Source organism: Thermobia domestica, chromosome 15, assembly GCF_964235325.1.
Source record: "Thermobia domestica chromosome 15, izTheDome1.hap1.1, whole genome shotgun sequence".
Taxonomy (NCBI): domain Eukaryota; kingdom Metazoa; phylum Arthropoda; class Insecta; order Zygentoma; family Lepismatidae; genus Thermobia; species Thermobia domestica.
This window is the reverse complement of record NC_137468.1, coordinates 20,083,954-20,106,571: the sequence shown is the minus strand read 5'-3', so window position 1 is coordinate 20,106,571 and position 22,618 is coordinate 20,083,954.

Here is a 22,618-nt window from a genome sequence, read left to right as displayed (position 1 = left end):
AGTTTGAAACGGTACAATAACTTGGAAAAGGTCAATAGTGATGTATGGTTTGAAAGACTTAATTCAAGGCGATAGAGCATGAGGAGGAGTACCGTGGTTATATAAGATCGATAAGTCATGTAGTGACCGAAATATTTAGTATCTTGTCAACCGGCTGAGAAGTGAGGTTTGTAAAAGGTGGCAACGCTGCACAGCGAGTTGAATCCTAACAACCTGTTTAAAATATGAAAGCCAGCAATTTGCATTTTTACCTACTCGTGGATTTTTTGGTCGCTACGAGGACGATGACATCAAGAGTAAAAAAATAGCCGCTGTGCTGCGTTGCCATATTTACAAACCTTATTTCCCGAATATCTCTGTCAGTACGTGTCTTATCGATCTCATATAATCACGGCACTAATCCTCATGAACTACTGCCTTGGATTTTAGATTTTAAACCATACACCTTTAAAGACACTTTCCGAGTTATTGTACCTTTTTGAAACTCAACTTTCGTATTCCGTTGATAGCAACACTTTTCAGTGGACTTTTCTAAACTTAGAGTCAGCATAAACAGCTCTTGTCAATATTTAGTCGAAGGTGTATGAAAAGTGAGTACCTCACTCCCTATGTGTGCCACCGTTGTTTGCAATTAATACATGTTTCACGTTATTTCTCGTGAAGGTTGCAACACTGATCTGCGCTTACCATCTCCTTTGTATTTGTTTTAATTGTTGCTTCTAATAAAGATATTCAATTAAGGTCATTCGATTTACAAAAACATAACTTCCTCTTCGGGTAGAAACATCGTTCATCCGTTGATGTTCACCGATACACGAGCAGATGGCACCCTTTCTATACTTGCTTCGTGTGAAGTTTCGTTTCTCTGTCTCTTTTAGTTTCTCCGTTACCACGGTTGAACTTCACAATTATGTTATAATGTGGAAACGTCATTTCATGACTTTGTTGTCAAGTCAGCGCGGGTTAACTTTCTAGTAGAGAGCTTTCATTAATGCGTGGTTACGCTCAAATAGAATACATTTGAGGGTTCCGCCTATCGCAACATGAAATTACCCAAAATAAAGGATGCCCTAATGTACGTACCTTTTCTAACAATCTCCCAGAACCAATAAGGGTGCCTTGAATACCTCGACATGAAACTTCTTGAAAGATTTTGCCATATGCAATATTATAGCCTGTGTGCTATGAAAACGGCATTCTTTGACTGCATTCTTGATTATATTCTTCATCTTGGGGTACACAAAGAAGTCGTTCGAATCGAGTTAAGGGCTATACTGTGTGTGCGGCAGCGTTTTCGCCGAGATCTGCCAGACGTGCAGAGTAGTGTGACTGAGCGCATTGTTGTGATCCTGCAGCGATTTTATGGAGATGTGTTTTTTCTCTCGAATGACCCTTTTCCACAATATTTCCAAAACAAATACGTACTAGAGATGGTAACGGTCAGCGCTTGAGACAAAAACCGTGAATAGGACCATTGCCATCGAAAAACACAGTCAAGATTATCTTCAATATCGATTTGCTCATCTTCACCTTCTTTTCTCCCGGGGTCTTCGGGGTATGTCATTTGCCAATCTAGCGCTTCGACTGTGGGTCACATAGAAATGGCCAAGTTGCATAACTAGTAGTAACTATTCTCAAATAATGCGCCTAATGTCCATAGTTCCTTGATTTCACTTCCGGACAACATTCGATTGAACTGTCCGTCTGTTAACACATTGGGGACCAGCTTTACACACCTTTCACATGTTCATTTTTTGTGTTGATTGGATCCATAAGGGTTATCGGAATGTTCTGAAGCATCGAAGCAACCATTCGAAAAACTCTCCACCCACCTGTTAAAATTCTCCTTAAACTTAAACGTACTAAGGTGAAGACTTCAAGTTGGCCTGTTTAAGAACTACGTGAGTTAGTGCAGCGTTCCCATCTAGTATTTTGCAGGATTTGACTGCGCGAAGTTGTTCGAAAATATCTGCCATGATGTACAAGTTACGAAAGAGGATTGCACTAAATCAGCGAAACTGCAGCCAGCAATGCTCCGAAGAGACTAACGTAGAGTGTACTGTGAAGTAAAAAGCCCTCCGCTTCTATCTCAAAACGCCTTTTCATGACTTTTGGGGCACACTTTGTGTGCATATATTGTGTTTTTGCAATTTATTTATTTACTGCTTTTCAACTGACTACATTAGCTTGAAAATAAATTTTTGCTTATTCAAATTATACTAAATTGTTATGTAAATATACTTTCATAGATTCTAACTGAAACATGCACTAATTTTGATACATAAATACCACAAAAACCTTAAACAAATATTCATATTTTTTATGTGAATGAGCATAAAATGTTTCCTCTACAATTAGAAATTTCTGTCAAAAAAAGAAAATCAAATTTAGTATCTTTGGAACTGTTGTCGGTAACAAGGATAGTTGTGTATCATGATGGATAAGCTTAAAGCAAAATAAATAATTGAAACCATATTCTTCGGCGTAATTTGCAATTTATAAATAAATAACGTACACGAACTGCTTTTTTTAAGAATCTAATATCGAGATTCGCCATAAAAATATATTGACGTAACTGGAATATGTTGCAATTATGGAAATAAAGTAAGGTGAATTGTATTACTGGCATATGTTGCAATTATGGAAATAAAGTAAGATGACTTGTATTACCAAGAAAGTACCAGAGTCAACCACATATTTATAATTTATAGAAAACAGTGGAAAACTTATCTTAAACATTTTTGCATATTTTAACCGAATTTTTGGAAGTCTACCAAATTTTGCAATCAACTACTAACAAAATCCAATAATTAAAATAGCACAACCTCATACAATTGCATACTTCTATTATTGAAAACAAAATAGACTTCGAAAACCAAACTCATTTCTCAACGGTACGGATTAAACAAACTAGAGAATAACAAATATCACAAATTCAAATTTCGGAGTACTTCTTAAAAGTACTACCACAAATGACATGAATGTGACAATGTATATTGAAACTTTATTTCAGTCGAATATTATAATCACGATATGATTTTTTTCTTCAACGTAGGAATAATGTTTAATGTTACTTTCGTCAAAATGTTTTGTTTAAGAAAATGCCAATATATATGAAACGTAAGGGTTATAATAACGTTTATTCCAATTATATATCCCAAGCTGTTGCAAAGGATTTATTAACATTCTTTTAATTTGCAACACTATTAAGACTATACTTCTGGGTGCAACACCCATTAACTTCTTCAACACCCATTAACTTCTGACAACTTGTTGCAATTAAAAAACAATAAAAAACATTATGTAACTGTATAGTAGTAGAGAGAGAACAACAGAGTAATAGTATCCGGAATTACTTTATTTTAAGCTCTATTGAAGTAGCGGACCATATTTTACATATGACTGCATTTATAATGGTTATAATAAGATGCATTGAAGGGATTTTATAATGCTTACTTACTATAATATTGTCACAAATGCAAAGCATCTATTTTTTGGAAAACTAGAACGAATACGGAAATACTAAATAGTTGTTCATGATCGATATGAAATTCATATTACTATTTTTATTTGTTTCACATCGAACTAACTTAGTTATAATGCAGACACACGCTAGATTGTCATTACAAGCAAAACAATAGTTATTTTGTATACAATAATCATTTCAAATTATTTTACCAGATCTTGGAATAATTGTGTTCATCTACGAATCATTGATTAATAACAAGATTCAGTACAATGGTGTGCGTCGAATATTAACACATCTAGAAACACAGATTTCATCATCCTCATTAAAGAAATTGTTGCTTATGTTTTTAATTTTCTTAATATTGATGCTTTAGTAGGTACTAATAAGAATTTCTTGAGTGAAACATGAATGCCATGTGTATTCACAACAGCGTTAAAAATGTTTTTCATGTTATGAGTAAACAAGTTTGTGACATTGTGTTGTTAATGGCCATAACACAAAGAAATATGGAGGTTATTAATATAAGTGATAGGTATAATTTTAATGATTTGCAAGGCTTAAATTGGTAGCAATTGGGATGTTTTTAGAACTAAAGATGATAGCGTTGTGGAAACAAGTTCATTTGGTAGAACTAAAGATAGTAGTGTTGGGGTAGCATGTTCATTTAAGAACAAGCTCAAGAAGTGGTGGTTCCTTGATCCTCTCTCTAGCTGGTGCTGTCGAAAGGTTATGAGGATGCGCTGTGGTAAAGAACCAGGCACGTAGTGACCAAAGCAGAATGACAAACAACCACGATGTAATGTCCAAGACAAAAATGACCATAATTATGCTTTCTCATTTGCTTTTCATCTGAATGCTCCTCCGACATCATAGGTGTAAAGACACAACAATGATCGTATATACCTATAAGGGTGGTCAAGTACTACAAGTCGAGACGGACAAATTTCTTATTGCAAATTTCAACAGACTCAACACGTACAGGCTAGGCTTAGGAACAAAGCTGCAAGCGTTGCTAGATGTTACATTCCAGAATCTAGAAAAATTATCCTGAACGATTGAATAGCATTCTGTTTGATAGATGGCATCTGATTACGAGGGCCAGTAAGATACGAATTATTTCAGAACACGCCTTTTATCGTTATTGTTTAACTCAAAAACTGAACGTGTGAGAATTTGTACGCATGATAAAGGGAGAGGAGAGTAAAATAGAGGTAAAATGATAGAAACTTTACAAATATGAGGATTTCCCTCTAAACAGCAAACAATGTATAGGAAATAAACAAATGTAATAGATGTTCGAAAATTGTTGTTTGGTAATAACAACAAGGTGAATGTTTGTTGATGTTGGTCATCTGGGCGACTGAACTCGAACTCGAAGACGCATGGAACTGCTTGGCTCTCAATGCCAGACAACTGCGTTCAAGAATTAAAAAGATGAGCAAATCCCTTAATTACATTACCCACCTCCAGAACAATTGGATCGTCGAGAATCCTCCATATGATGAGCCTGTGTTGTTTCGACCTTACAAGGCATCCATGAAAGGTGTCAATATAAAGATATATGTATCGTGATGGATGGCAGAACACAAACTTTAGCCGTAGTACACAGATGAAACGTTGAAAACATTTGTAGGCATTTGTCCATATTATTGCTAAATAGCATGAGTAACTGAATAGTATACTGGAGTATAAGAAGAACCTGCAGTTGACGCCATACACAAGTAATAGCCATATGTTGTGTGGTAATAGTGGTGGTTAATGATACGACGGAATAAACTCGATTATCATTCTGAAGGAGAAAACACAAAGGGTAAGTTTAGTTTTCTCGCATTACAATAGACGCATTACATTTCAGTAAATAAAAATACTGAAAATGTTCAAGAATATCGAAGAGCAATGTCACTAATATCACTTAAAAGCAATGGACGCGAGACAATAAAACAGGTTGCAGCCTATAAATTACATTAAGGAAAAAGGGGTAATATGTTATTCTATCAAAATGACGTTTACACCGGTCTACATGGGTTATGGGGTTTGGAAAGTAAGGGGTTTTTTTTACTAATTTGGCACCCCTGAACACAAGAATGGAATTAGTTTTTTCCATCACCCTCAGTTTTATCTGAGCACCTACCCCTTCTCCCAACCTATTGAAGGTTATTACCACAAAAACAGACTGTGAAATCGACTTTATAGAGTTTCTTTTTTAAATGTGACAACATCTTTATGTGTAGGGAGGGGAAAGAAATGGGGAAACTACCACTGAACACTGTCATTGCTACGTTATCGACTCGGAAATAAACAATGTAGTGTGTATGAGGGCGGAAAGAAGGTGCTTGATTTACTGATTGCCAGCGGTGTTTTTCGTTTATCTACAAATTGTTTGTGTTTCGAAGTGCTGTTTGTAAAATGTCAGGACGACAGTGGCGTAATAGCTCTGATACATTGTGTTACGTATGTGGAGTTTGCGTGATAAGTTCAAGACGCCGACAAATATCGGCATTTGTTCGAAAAGCATATTTTGCTTATTTTGGAATGAAGCTCGGAGATCAGGACAAGTCGTTTGCTCCACACATCGTCTGTTATACATACGTGGAGCAATTACGGAAGTGGACTTAAGGTTAATTGAAAAGTTTGAACTTTGCTATTCCCATGGTATGGCGTGTGCAGAAAAAACATGTGGATGAATGTTACTTCTATATGACCAATGTAACGCGATTCAACAAGAAAACATGAAAAAAATCATTTATTCGAACTTTGAATCAGCGATTATACCTGTGCCTCATGGTCCAGGGCTTCCATTCCCTCTCCACCAACGTCAATGGATACATGTGAAGTTTCTGAACCGGACGTAAGTTTTGAAAGTCCTGATTCTGACATTTCCGTAGGTGATAGTGATAGCAACCCGAAACATCTTAATCAAGCAGAACTAAATAATTTTGTGAAAGACTTGGGACTCTCGAAAGACGCAGCATAACTTCTAGGCTCACGTCACAGTAAAAACAACTTACTTGCACCCGGCACATCTTATTCATTGTACTGAAATCGTGATAAACACTTCAGAGACTTTTTTCTTGAAACAGGTTTAATGGTTTTCTGCAAAACATCGACGGACTGTTAAACAAAATGGCTAGCTGTTGAAACGTATTGCAAGGATCCCCACATGACGACAGACGCACGTGCCATCTCAACACGTGCTATTGCTTACAAAAGACCAAGCAGACAGCAAGCCGACACGGAAGACGAGGAACGCCGAAAGAAGACGGACCTCACGGAAGGACCCGAAGAGGACAAATAAAAGGAGAAACACCAAGAGACCCGGCATCAGTCGTCCAGCTGATCTAATCACCTACACCGCCCGGAGGTCGCACTGGACTATGTGTACACCTATCTTTCCCGAGGTCGCATTAAACGAGGGCTCCTTTCTACAACCAAGCCCCGCGAAGCTGCCTTCAGGTGAGGGGGCTATTCTCCCAGACTCACCAGAACCGGCAGGTGCCTTGGAGTCTGCTATGAGAAAAGGGGCATCGTGCAAACACAAATTCTCCTTTCACTTCGATATTAACGATAAAACACTATTATATTCTTTGTATTCAAAGACGTTTGTATTTGTCAAGTTTTATAATAAATAGGTGAAGGGGATAATCTCGGTCCATTGTTGACTCTACCAAAAGCATTATATCGTGATAGGCACCGTAGTTTTGTAGGGGACTCTCTTTTTATTAACTTTTTAACAGGCACAATGTCAGTACAGAATCAATTTTATCTCAGTTTAACAATCAAAATTTAGCTAAAATATATATAAATTCTTTCCCTCTCCTATTTTCTCTTACTTTTCTTAAGTCTGATTTATGCCGGAAACTAGATCGGGTAAACAGGCATATAGATCAGGAGAGAATAACACGAATATGACAGAAGGGCATCAATTTAGCATTTAATATGCCACACTTAACGAAGTATGCGGGACAAGTGCACGAGGATCCGGACAGGTCTTTTATACCATTCGACAATATGGCAGCAATGCAGGCATAGTCACGGGCTAAGAACCTCAAGTCAAGAACCTAAGACCGTTCCAGACCAGGAGCAAAATTCTCCACAAAGTGACCCCTCTACCTTGGACAATAAAATGGCAGTATTGTCGCTGGTGATAGCCCAGACTAATTACAAAAGCCATCCGAGGAATAGAAACCAGATAAACAGAAGGAGAAACAACAACAACGGGAAGAACAATCAGCAGACTACTGAAGATCAAATTTTGGTGTGCATAATATGCCGGAAGCGGGGGCATGTATTTTCTATAAGCGTCAAAAAACGCATAAGGCAGCCCCTTGATAAGGGGGCCGAAAGTTACCATCACACGGAACGAGGAGAACTGAGAGAAACCGGCAAAAACTGCGAAATTCCTGTAATAAACGAACAGTCAAGACAATTGGCAGAAAGTAGGGAAAGCATTGCATTAGAGGACGAAAATAATAGGTTGCATCTAACAATTAAAACCAAATTAGGCCTTCAGAATGCGATAATTGACACGGGAAGTGCTGTGTCCCTGTGGCCAATTCAAACCGTTCCCCCTGGGATAAATATAATTCCAATTCAGACAATAATAAAAGGAATTTCAAGCAATAACATTCATTTCAACGAAATAGCATGAATAAAATTTAAAATAGAACAAACAACATTCACCCATTACTTCAGGGTAATCGACAAGATTATGCCAATAATTATATGAATCGACTTTCTCCAACGTTTGCAAACCATCATCGATTTAGACAGGAATACAATCTCCTTTTTTAAACGACCGAAGAAACCGCAGTTACCAGTTCAAAGTACAGAGAATACATTGTCAGCTTAAACGACTCAGGTAGTATCGCAGACGAACCACAATTGCTTATACGTGACTAAGCAACTAACTTTGCCTCCAAAATTTCATACATATGTACAAGTAGCAGGAAAAAAAATAACTGACAGAGAATTCTTATGTATATCATTGCTTCCTGGACTACGCGAGAAGCATAATTGAAATGCCCTCGAACAGAAGATAGAAGCAAACAAAATGATAATGTTAATTTCAAATCCCAATGCTAATAGCGTCACTATAAAGAGCAAGACGACAGTTTGATAAAGCATAGCAATTTAACAGAAAAGAGGAAACGGAAGAACGTCTAAAATGCACAAAAACACTCTTTAAAATGAGCTCTCTGACGTCAGCCTCGACCTGGACAGAAAACCAAAACAAGCAACTTATGACTTGTTATTTAAATATAGAGACGTTTTTACATATGTCCCTGACGATATCGGATATTTTAGGGGATACCTTCATAAAATCATAATTTCTAAGTCTGCCGCGTTCCACGAGTGCTCCCCACCTATCCCACTAAATATTAGGAGTCAAGTAAATAAACAAATTCAAGACCTTATCAAGGCAAATATAATCAGGTCCACAGACAGTAACGAAGTCGCCTCTCCTCTTCTGGTGCTCAAGAAGCCTAATACAAAGGAATTTCGAATAGTTCTCAATCTGCAGAAATGTAACAGTTATGCCAAGTACTTGTCGGTCCCATTTCAATCAACAGAGGACGTTCTAAACTCTATAAAGGGGAAAACTTTTATAACAACTATCGATCTTTCGAATTCGTACTTCCAAATTTTGTTGCATCCTAAGAGTCGTAAATATATGACTTTCGAGCTCAATCATAATAGAAAATCACACGATTTTTTTAGAAGAAAATGGGAGCCAGAACAAGTTCCCAAGGTCTCAGTGTCGCCACGAGAATGATTTTGGAGCGACTACCAGATAGAATTACAAATTTTGCCTTGCTTTGAGAATTACACCGCCCGGAGGTCGCACTGGACTAGGGGTACACCTATCCTTCCCGAGGTCACATTGGACTTGGGCTCATTTATACAACCAAGCTCCGCGAAGCTGCCTTGAGCTGAGGGGGCTATCCTTCAAGACTCACCGGAACTGGCTGGTGCCTTGGAGACTGCCATGATAGAATGGACACCGTGCAAAACACCAATTCTCCTCTCACTTGGACATTAACTATTATAATCTTTGTATTCAAAGTCGTTTGTATTTTTCAAGTTTTATAATAATTAAGTGAAGGGGATAATCTCAGTCCATTATTTCCTCTACCAAAATCATTACAGTATGTTAATAAGCAATGGAGGTTATTTATAGATTCGTCTAAGAGGGTTTGAAGGCGTTATTGCTACATATTGGGAACGAACTAGCATCAATTCCAATTGCGTATTCCGTACATTTGAAAGAGTCATACAGTACCATGAAACTATTTCTTGAAAATGTGAAGTATGAAGAACACCTTTGGTTTGTATGTGGTGACTTCAAGATGATCGGAATCCTTCTTGGCCAGCAAACAGTGTGCGCAAGGATGCCGTACTATCTGTATGGGTGGAACAGTAGAGGGTATGATGAGCATTGCAGTAAAAGAGAGTGACCTAAGAGGGAAAATCTGCTAGTGGGATCAAAGAACATCGTGAATGAGCATTTGGTGGACCCAAAACGCATTTTATTGCCTCCACAACACATAAAACTAGGACTTATGCAACAGTTTGTGAAAGCATTGGATAAAACAGCAGAGTGCTTCCAATAACTGTGTAGTCAATTCCCAAATCTGTCAGATGCAAAATTGAAGGAAGGCATCTTTATTGGACCCGATATACGTAAGTTGATGTCTGACGAACGCTTCGAAAGTACAATGTCGGAAATAGAAAAGCAAGCTTGAGGAAGTTTCAAAACTGTTGTGCGATATTTCCTTGGTCAGAAAAAGCTTCCTGAATATAAGGAGATAGTGGAAGATCTGTTACAGAAATTTAAACAATTAGGATGCAAAGTGAGCCTGAAACTACATTTTCTAATGTCATATCTCGACCATTTTCCGGACAATTTGACCGAAAATCTGAGGAACATGGTGAAGGGTTCCATCAGGAACTTAAAACTCTGGAACGTCGTTATCAAGGTCATTGGAGAATCAACATGATGTCTGACTACTGCTGGTGCATCACACGTGAAGGAGAAGTCACACACAAGAGGGAGAGTATCAGGCGTTCATTAAGAGGCAAACGTGAAAGGAAGTAATACCTCCTGCTGGTAAGTTTGAAACTTCCTACTGTGTATATTGCATAGTATCATGGGCGGATTTTGGAGAAACATCCTGGGGGCATGAGAGAGCATGGGGGGCAATTTATTGAACGATGGTAAGGAAAGTAGGTTTCCCTGCTGCTAGCATGTACTTGTTTAGCATTAATATTACATTATGTCATTCCAAAATGGCTGGGGGGCAATGCTCACCATGTCCCCATAAATCCGCCTATGCATAGTATAGTCACCATTCTGTATATAAATATCCTTCTTGGAATATTATATGCATCTGATGTTGTATTTATAACTATGTAACTTTTTCAAACTGCCTCCACCGTCATGCAATAGCTTTCCGATTCCGCTGGTTACAGATTATAATGATGATGATGATTGTGAAAAAACCTGACGTGATGTAGAAAACTAGGCTTCATTTTTGTGATCAGCGCACTTCAGAAAATCACATTTTTATGCAATGCCTAGAAACAAAGTGAAAATTTGTCGACCTGTGTTATTAGAGCTTACGGTAATAATTTTGAAATCAAGCGGTGCTTAGAAGTAAACAAAAGTGACGGAATCAAAACTGAAAATCCAAAAAATAAAATAAGTTGCAAACATTAAAACCGAAGTATGAAATCAAAATTACCAAACATGAAAAAAATACTTAAATAATTCCTAACTGCAAATCAACAACTAACAGAAGGAAATAAATTTAATGTAACCCCAAATGAATGAAGATTTTGCAACCCAGCAAACAAGAATTTGTTTTCCAGTTATGTCATGGTTCACAATTTAATCATTTTGCAAAGAGAATTTTTCTTGCTCATCATTTTCTGAGAACGGATCCGGCTTCGCAGACTGTTAGGTGGAAAGAATTAGTTGCCGTTCTAGACACGAAACCAAAATAATTGAATTGGAAACGTGAGCTATCTCAAATACTCTAACTACAAAGGTCATCATATATAAGTTAGTATACTAAGAAGGTAAATATATATGAATATAGGTAAGCCTGAAATAATGTTCCAAAATTTTATTAATAAAATAAAAATGGAGTACAAAATAACAGAAAATATTTTTCAAGCTGTTTCAAAATTGAAACAGCTTAAGCACATATAATCGAAAAATAAATCAACTTAAATTCAGAATGAAACCCAAACTAAAAAGTATTTAGGCATAAATACCCATGCCAATTACATAAATGAAAAGTACTGCTATATGTAATGCTCTGTAAGGATTAATTTACCCAAATAATTTCTAAAATAATAAACAAATAAAGTAAATACATGCATGAAGGCAAGAAGGAAAATATATCAATGTCATGAACAATAAATATGCGAAAGAATAAACAGATGATAAATATAAAAGAAAACAGAATAAATAAGTACATAAGTAATGGCAGTATCGAGAAACTGTATCACGATCAAACATTCATATGTATATATGCACAAAAACGTGCTAAGCGGAAGGTTAAGCTCACAAAACATATCGTAATTGTGTTACCAGTTGATTTGTATCCTAACTCTACATCTATTATAAAAGTATCTTCTTCCAGTGTATTATATACTTACAAAATAAATGTTGTATATCATGCACATATGTTGTAAATAAGATAAGAAACAGTCGGTAACATAACGAGTCACAATTACGTGTTCAAAGCAAAGAAATTATAAGTAGAACTAATTTACTCATACATTGGTATGAAACGAAATAAGTAAAATGTATGTTATAATCAACAAAAATAATAATACGTAGATGTTAATGAACACAAATCGTTAGTACTATGACCTAAAAGAATTTTGAAAATAAAATAGCAACATGTTAAAGCAGGGGGACAATTAAAATAATCAAAACATGCACATATCACCTTGTAGGCGTCCTAACTGACAAGGGAAGTACCTGAAGTGTTACGCGGGAATGTTGTATTTTATATATTGTTGGAAAGGTCACTCCGAGTGCACCTCACATGTGAAATATCTAGTTGGGGCTTTAAGGGACGAAGTGACCATTTGAATATCAGAACAAGGCGATCGAAATCACCAAGAAACGTGGACAAAATTGGAACCTATGAAGTAATTGTTTTGAGACGTGGCATATAAATGTTTAAAAGGTAACTAAACACGAATCTGATGTCAAATGCTTACAAATGATAGTGGCAGATCCAACATGGCAATCAAAATGCAAAACATTACTATGGAACTGAAAGTTGGAAAGTAGAAGTTTTTGTAGCTGCAAAATCTAATATGACGGATCCTTTATGGTGGTCATAAGGTGCAAAAATACGTACAGAACGGATATATGTGATTCTTACACATATAGTAGAAAACTACTTATAATGCATGAATGGAAAAGTAAAGGTAGGTGGTGTTTTACAGTAAACAGGGAGAGTGTTTTGCTATACAGTCATGCAAAAAGTAAGAGGCGGAATGCAGGCAGGTTTTCTAGCATACATAAAAGTTTTATAATATAAATATATTGCAATCATATGCAATAAATATCTTCTAGCAACACCCTTCCCATCCCCGAAGACATACGGCATGTGTCATATATCGTTGAAGATGTCGCGGCAAGTACACTTTAATTTGTAACATCTCGCTTGAATGGTGCCTGTGGAATACGTTTCGATTATTTGCAGATATCATCTGAAGATTCGAACAATGACAACGAAAAGTGTGCGTTGGAGTTTAAAACAATCTTATACTTCCGCAATTGACTTTCGAGTTTCACATTAGCCGCACACACTTGTGAGCAATATGTGTGACAAATGTCCACTCTCATGAGTATGGGTAGTACCGATACAGACACTAGTCTCGATCTCGTCTCTAATTCGAGACCGAAATGTACTTTTCCAAATCGAGACAAGGTCGAGAAGGAGCCCAGACTTGTCTCGATACACATATGTCCATTCTGTATATCTGCACTTTTTCTGCCATATTGGATCTGTCACATTGCATTTTGCACTTTTAACATTGGATTTGTACCTCCGAGACCACAAAGACCTCTACCTACCCACTTTCAATTGAACAATAGTGTTCTGCATTTTGCCCACAATATTGGATCCCCAACTTTGACTTTTACGCCAAGTTCCCGACAGGCCTCATTCAAGCGAACTATTTCGCATCTGAGGTTGTCTCGGTGTGACATTTCCAACGATATATAGCACATGAAGATCACAGCGTATCACTTCTAATACTTCCTTGTGAGACACGGAGAATAATTAAAAATGTATACATATTTCCTTCTAGAACTTTAAATTTCTCTAATCAGTCGAAACCTAAACACAATCCCATATAGCTAAGAATAGAATAGCTTTTTATCCTGTTGCAACTGAGGTATCTAGTTAATTTTACTATTACGACGTAGATACTTGAATTTATTATTACTCATTATTACTCACTCTTTTGCGACATCACTGATATAACACACACACACACACTTGTAGGTACCCAAGGAGGAAAGTTCCATGAGCATGTTAAATAAGTGAAAAGGAGAAAAACTACATCGACTAAACCAACCTGTCAGGTTAAAATAAGAAAAATCTATAGAAAAATTTGGAGGCACAAAACAATGGATAGTGGAAAGAATGGGAATGCTTAGAGAAGAAACAATAACAAAAACATCGACATAATTGTAACGTGGTATACCCTAGCCGAAGATCTCTGTAACGATACTTAATAGTGTATCTCACAACAGATTTCGTTAGGTTTAACCCTAACTCTATTTCTAATATCGTTAACAAAAGAAGTACATCAAATAAACCAAATGACATAACAATAGACTTGCATCCTTAATATTCTAATATCGTTAACAAAAGAAGTACATCAAATAAACCAAACGGGACACATACCAATTAGTGCACAAATAATATTATTAGATACTAAACTCCAAACGAAAACAGCTTATCTCAAAAATGACACATATTAATAAAACTACAAGTAAGGAGCTTCAGAAGAAAAATATTATCACTTTCTAACACTTTCTAACCTTAAAGTTCCTAGAGCTTTAAAGTTAACTGGAAATCGTCGCCCTGATATAAGTTTAAAAAAATTACCAAAATTTGAAAGAAAATAGCAACAACAACAATAATAATATAAATATTCACTGAATATTAATACTCCATACATTACTTTTGCTAATGAGGTCTTGAATGAAAGGTCATATAATTTAGAATATCCAAAACGTGAAGAAAATAATGCCTAACATTCCTAAGCAGGAAGAAGTATTGTTTCTCTTCTTTTTCAATGCTAATTACTACGATGTCTTTCATCTACACAACAAGAACGCGACAAACAAAAAATTCAGAACCTACTACAGTGTTTACAAAATCGAATAATTAGTGAATCCGTTCACGATACGAAAACCTCACAATTAAAATAAAAAGGAAAACAAACTTGTTTGAAAAAATTGAAAATGAAAATAATATAATATTTTCTCTATAATAAATATAGAATAACTAGAACTAACTAATATTCCGAATGTGAATATAATATATAAGTCCACATTCAAGAAAATATCTAAAAGGGAAAAGAGAACACACTATAGTAATTGCAGGAATGAGGAAAATATATATACGAAGCGAAACAAAATGTAATGTTTTTAATATCGTAATAATGAGTAATAAAGTTGGAAAACCAGGTTAATAATACCAATTACAATAACTAAGTTAAACAACAAAACTAACTAAATCATCTCATGGCATATTACATAATGAAAACCTAAAAACTGAGTAACCAAATATACTACATGAATACATATACACGAAGATATGGTTTAGCGAAGATACCATGCGTCCTCTTGCAGAAATAATGGGCCGAAAGCAGAATTTTTAATAGCAGAGAATCCGATGAATCTACTCCAAGAGGAAATTTGGCATTTTAGATGAAATTCATAATCAGAAGAACAATCTCGGTGAGAGCCCTACATTTGCCAAAATGCATAGATGCACATAGTGTTTAAACCAAGATATCAACTAATGTTGGAGGTCGTGGTGGCTCAGTGGTAGAGCGTTCACCTCTGGTGCTTTCGGTCCCGGGTTCGATCCCAATCTCCGCCAAGTGAACTTTGTGGTGGAGAAACACCGTGTGCGTGGGTTTTCTCGGGGTTTTCCCGTTTCCTCTCACCTTCTTCATTCCACCATTTCATTCATTTTTCATAATCACCGTCTCCTTTAGCCTAACCGGCATAATCGTGGGACGTAAAACTCAAAGATTTTCAACTAATATTGTGTTATCCTGGTTTAAAAGCCGCAACAATTGGAAACATTCCAAAAATGTATAAGTCGTAAAAAACTTACTGTTAAGTCGCAACAACATTACCATAGCCTAAAAATAGCACTTGAAAAATAACTAAGAATTAATGTACACCATTGTGCAAAACTACCAAACTCTACTAAAAATCCATTTGGAGAAACCAAGAGAGTGAATTGTTCGCATCTGCTCGTCAACAAGATCAGAAAAATTCGGGCTGTATTCAGACAGTAATCTAAGCACATCCTAGTCAAAAAATAGTAATTATAATGGTAATCAATGCTATCTGACTAACCATTACTTTACAAACCAGAGTAATAAAGAAAGTGGAAAGAAAGTCATTAGATAACAAAGACAAGGAAATAATTGAGAGAAAATTGCAAATTTCTTTACACCTAGAGCAGAGAGTGGCGGGGGGTTAATGTCGAAAGAAAATTTCCCTAAAATTTGAAGGTGGGTTGCATAAGTCGAACCGTGCTGAACAAAAGATACTGCATAGATTGAAATGCAGAAACTCCCACACCATGTAAAGGGCTACAAAATTAGAGGTTGTGGGGATGCTATAAATATAAAGGAGAGTTACACTTTAAATAAAAAAATAAGAGTCTAATGGCAGCAATTTGGATGTTGGTAGAGCGAAAGTTGGTGGGGTTTTGAACAGCAATTTAATTTAAGAACAACCTCACCAAAAGTGTTGTTCTATATTCTCTGGTTGGATATAAAGAAAGGTGATGACGGTGGTCTAAGCTAGAGAAGAGCTTGGCCACGAAATCTCCAAAGCACAATGACAAATGATACGATACAACGTTCTAGACGACAATGGGCAAAATAATGTTATATTTATTGCTTTTGATCAGGTTGTTCTTCTGACGTTATAGGCGTAAAGACAGGATATTGACCAAGTTGACCTACCTCACACATAGGTGGACGAGTACTCAAAATGGATGCAGACAAACTACCTACTACACCCTTCAGCACACTCAGCAGAAAATGGGCAGACTTAGGAACGAAACTGCTTGCGTTGCTAGATGTTGCATTGCAGGACCCAGTTAGATTTGTCCATACGCGTTCTCATTTACGACAATCTGTACTTCCTTGCCGCTGCGACGAAAGGCGGGTAAACGATTAGGGGATAATTGTTTGATTGTTGGCATCTGACTACAATGACCAGTTAAAATACCAATTCATTAAGAAAGTGATTGATCTAATCGTAACTAAACGTGTGCGACTTGGTAGACATGATGAAGCAAAGTCGAAAGTAAAAAGTAGATGTGAAAGATTAGTAAACATTCTAATACAGTTTATTACATAAAGGCTTAAAAAATAAAGCTTTATATGGCTGGTTCCAGTGAATAACCCGCTATGTTGATTTTTTTTTTTTAATTAAAATTTTTCAGGTACAAACTTCCTTTGGTGAGTTCTATATTGTGTAGAAGCGGCTAAGACGAATTCATATAATTGAGGAAGTTATATCACACAGTTATTTTATATCAAACCAGTTATATCAACATTAACCAGGTAAGTGCTGTAAAATATACTTTTAAACTGCTCTCCTCTAAAATTTACTTTTCCTTACTTAGCCGGTTATTCACTGGAACCAGCAATATATTTCCTTGTAAGCAGCAAACAATGAATATAAGTTTATGTTGCAGTTATTACAATGTTGCTGTAAGTTAATGATGTCAAGCCGAATGCCCGTTGTTGTTGACAATCTGGGCGATTGAACACAAACTGAGTTGCATCAAACTGCTTGTCTCTTACTACCACACAGGTGCTTCCTAAAAACTATTAAAGATGAGCATGCCCCTCGATCGTATTCTGTTACATCTTATTGAGAATTAGATTTAAAATTTAACTTGGCAATAATACACTTTATATTAGTGGATCAATGCATCTCTATGTAACTAACTGTATAGTCCATTTTGGTTTTACTTTAACGCCACATTCTCGAGAGCTGACCATTAATTTCTGCGTTATCCAATTAAATTCAACACTCCTGTTCGTGTGAGATAGATTTGTATTTCTCTTCCGTCAGCGTTAATGTTCTACTAACGGTTCGACGTGGTATTTATATAGGATTTTTTTTTTTTTTTTTGACCTAGTGGTACGCAGGATTTCAGACGAAAGTGATTGTTCTCATCCTTCTTACACGAAAGCAATGCTACTAACAATGTTTGGGACAACATTTAATGCTGTATACGGGTGATTGAATATACAAACAACATTAAAAATGGCAACTGATTCCGCATATTAACGTAATATTACAAATGGGATTTAGTGATATTTTAATGATTTTTGCACTTATTAAATTGCATTATAAAACTTATAGCAGTATATTCATATATCCTCAAGGTATTCAGATTTATAGGTTGCTTTGAATGTGACTGTTAAGGTATTTATCAATATGGTGATATTTAAACTAAAAGTACAAAACATTCTCCATACAAAAGTTTGCTAGCTTTGTGGTAAGATAATTACCACACACACATTTGACGCTGGAGACCAAGTGTTGTGTTCCAGATGGGAGATCATATGCTTAAGTACTCACATTAAGCTCTTGATTTAAACCCCATATAGTCTCGTTGGTGAAAGAGAAGTATGCTAATGTGAGACCTTCTTTCCAAACTATTTTCAACAGCTCTTTAGGTGAGAAAGTTATTTATCAAGAAAAACGTCTTCAGTTCTTTTTAGGGGGCGCAGTGGATCAGTGGTACAACGTCCAACACTGTGGGGTCCCTGATTTGATCCCAGCTCGCTCGAAGTGTACTAGTGTACTTTCCGGTTGGCAAACACCGTATGAGTGGCTTTTCTCAGTTTTTTTCAGTTATTTCCTTCTTTATTATACCATTTTATTCATTTTCATTATCATTGTCTCGTTTAACCTACAAGGGACATAAACCTAAAAGATTTCAGCTTTAGTTACTACTACAACTACTACCACTATTACTACTACTACTACTATTTTTACTTATACTACTACGACGACTAAGGGCCGAATTAACCCATTTGGAGGCCCAGAGGTATGTGGCCCCTACTGACTTCGAGTAATACCTACATTTCACTGGAAGTACCGTATTAAAGTTAAGGGAACATATTTCATATTTTTGGTCATATTTATCTTATGATGATTATATGCTGTATGATTCGTTCTAGATAGCTAGTTGATATTTTGAACAGAGAGGAGGCCTTCGTCCAGCTAGTGGACGGAGGCCCGGGGCTACAGACACCCTAAACCCCCTTAATCCTGCCCTGCTACTATTACTACTACTACTACTACTACTACTACCAATAATAATAATAATAATAATAATAATAATAATAATAATAATAATAATAATAATAAAGAACTTTGATTAAATTAAGTTTTTAAATCCTTTCTTTTTTGTTAAATTTAATTGATAATGAAAATGTTATAGAGTATATTAACATTCATTCCCTGACAAATTCTGGCGTTTCGAGAGTACTGCTTGTTTTACCACGAGACTGTTGCCTAAACAAATCTCTTTCCAACCCATGTGCATTCGATTTCTTTTGTTTTATTTAACGTAAAGAACAGCCTTTTCGTTTCAAAATTTTAAATACATTTCCAGTATGATACAATACGTGTTTTAAATTGCATTCACTACACGTCATTTCAAGTACTTTCTGTTATACATATTAAAGCTTTGTCTCTCGTAATAGAGTAAAAACACACACTTATATCTGCCATACACTAACCTTCTCTACAAAACAGATGGAAGGTTACGAAAGGAACGAAGAAAAAACTAAATGACAGATAAAAATGTGAGTCACAATGAGAAGAGCTATTAAGCAAGAATACTTCCTAAAAACAAGATTGTTTGTAAGCTGAAAATACTCTGGGAGCTGCGAGAGGAAAGGTATTATTGATCAGCAACCTACTTGCTCTTTTTTTTTTGTTATTAGTTATTGCTATTGTTATTGTTGTTGGATTTCAGTTCTTGCACTGTCTACATACGTCTCCCTTTCCATCCGCCACTGTTCGTGTATCTTTACATAGGGAGGGCATTATGTATAAAAACTTTCATTTACTCTTTAGTTTCTTCTGATCTCAGGTTACGCATTTCCAGATATCATCGTGACAAAGATCATTAGCCTGAAGGAAGATTTCAAGAAATGATATGTAGCTAGAAGAGTTAGGTACACCAACACTATTAAACAACCTCTTGCTCGTTCTTTTTCTCATTTCATATTTCATTAATTATTTTAACATTTTTTGCTGTATTTTCAGAACCAAAAAAAAAAAGGTTATTAATAATAGTTCTTGCATATGGCTTGTTGGTTGGAAGATTTGAAGAGTATTGTCCCTGTCAGCACTGTAACTATAGCAGACGTGAACCTACAGCTTAATTTGTGATCTGAGCTACCTGAGCTCTTACCGGAAATTGAAACGGTAGCACATAGCCAAAGGGAGCTATCATACATATGAAAATTCATCACTCATTAATTTCTCAAAACAGCCAAATTACATTCTAATGAACATATTTATTAATTTGGTAGTAACATTGTTAGTACTTTTATTAGTATTACTACAGCAGTACTATACTACAGTAGTACTAGTATTTACTAGTAGAGAAAAGTACCTAAATATGAAAAGTACAATTGCCGTTCTATCTTTAGCAACTGTAGGTCACCATACACGTTTCTACATATGAAAAATATGTGTGCATTCTGTACACGTAGGGATGCACGCGAGACGAGACGAGACGAGACGAGAAATGGAAAAGTTTCGTCTCGTCTTTCAGCCTCAAATGATGGTCTCGTCTCGCGTCTCGTCTCGTCTCGCAAAAGTGAAGTCTTTGAGTCTCACCTCGCGTCTCGCGCGAGACTTTCTCGCATGGTCTCGCAGTATCGCATATATTCTGGGTCAAAATTTTGCAATGTGTTATTCTATGGCTGTTAATGAATGATGATGTGATATTCTGTCCGAAGTCAGGTATTTGACCTAAAAGTCCCTTGGCAAGGTGAATCCATGGTGGTTTGCCATTGCTTTCCACGGGATGAATGTTCATAACATCCTAAGGAGACAGAACCTAGAGTTCAACATGGTATCCAAAATTGTGTCCCCTCCGCTTCAAATTAAAAGAAAAGTTATGTTGCAATTTGATTGCTGGGCCACTAATTTTCGTCAAATTAACAGCATAATTTACAGCAAAACCAGCATAACTTGTTGCTGGATCCAACATTGTTTTCCAGCTTAGAGGTCCCCAGCAATATTTGCCTCTTCTAAAATATCGTGACCACTATCAACATTTACACGTTTTGGTCGCTTTCTTGAAGGGTGACTTCCATTATAAAGATGTTTTTATACCACCAAAAGCGCTTGTAGACAACAAAAGAACTCCTCACAACACAATACGACCCAGTTCTTTCGGTTCGTTTGCGCTTGTAGCAATGTTGCATTATCGCATTTTATCAACTTTCGCTTTCAACTTATATAGTGTTGCTAGATCTAGAAAAACACTGACAGATATAGGGCCATTCCTACCATCTTGCATCAAACCTTTAGGACCATCCTACCAAACCAGTGTTTGAATTAAACTTCTAAACTAGAGGGGGATGTTTTTGATAAATATATAGAAAGAAAATACTTATTCCATGAAAAATATCATGTTATTTCTGCGAGCCGGGCCAGGAACTTTGACGAGAGGGGATTTCCCCGTCATCCTCAACATTAATCGCTAGTAGTAATGTGAAAAAGACAGAAACAACAGAAATATCACATTTAGCAGCAATAGGGAGTCTTTTTCGCTTTTCAGACCAAAAACACAAGTGCATGTATTCGTTCGCGCCCACGTGTATGTGTTTGTGTCGCAAAAATAAAGTCCTAAATCGATGCTGTAATAAATTTCAAATTTCAAAGGTTTTCTTTTTTAGAAACCAAAGAAGGCTTTAATTCTGAAAATCAACCTTGAATAATAATAAATCTCACAAAATTTCTATAGCCCCAATCAGATTTTTGTTCCTGGAGGCATTAACGCTCAACTTAGAAAACTCAATAAATGTAAAATCACTAAATATACAATTAAATGTAATTCACAAATGTTGCGAGACTGCGAGAAGTCTCGCGAGACTCAACCGAGTCTTGTCTCGCGTCTCGTCTCGCATGGTTTAGTCTCGTCTCGCATAAAATTTTCACGCATTTGCGAGACGAGATGCTAGACGAGACGAGACTTCTCGCGTCTCGCTTGCATCCCTACGTACACGCCTGGTAATAACTCCTGCTATTCAAAGTTTGTCAATAGATGAAAGAGACCTGAAAAATAAATGAAAATGAAAACAATACAAAATTATTACTCGAAAAAAAGAAATGCTGTAAATATAGAATTTCTTTAAAATATCTGAAAAAATATACCACAATATACACATGCTTCTAATACAGGTATGCTGACTGAAACACAGCAGAAAATACAGGCTCTGCCACAATATATATATATATATTGCTATCCTGCAAATGGGAATTCATAGATTAGGGGTTTTTCCTCCAAATTAGCAACACTGGTATTTCTGATGACTTTTAAGAAATATATCGTCAAGCGAGCGGGTTTAGTAGATTGAGAAAGAAGGAAATACTTCTAAAAGAACATTTTCTTCGGCTTTTCAGCAACAAGTTATCTCACCTGGATCTGCCTCTACTTTTATTTTTATTTTTTTTTTTTTAATATGTATGTTATGTAATCGAAAAGGCTTGATCTGATCCCTCTATCTCCTACAACACAAAACAGGTTTAAATTTTGTTCCTTAGTGTTGTTCTCTTCACAGATATAAAGCTTAATTACAGTTCATTACTTA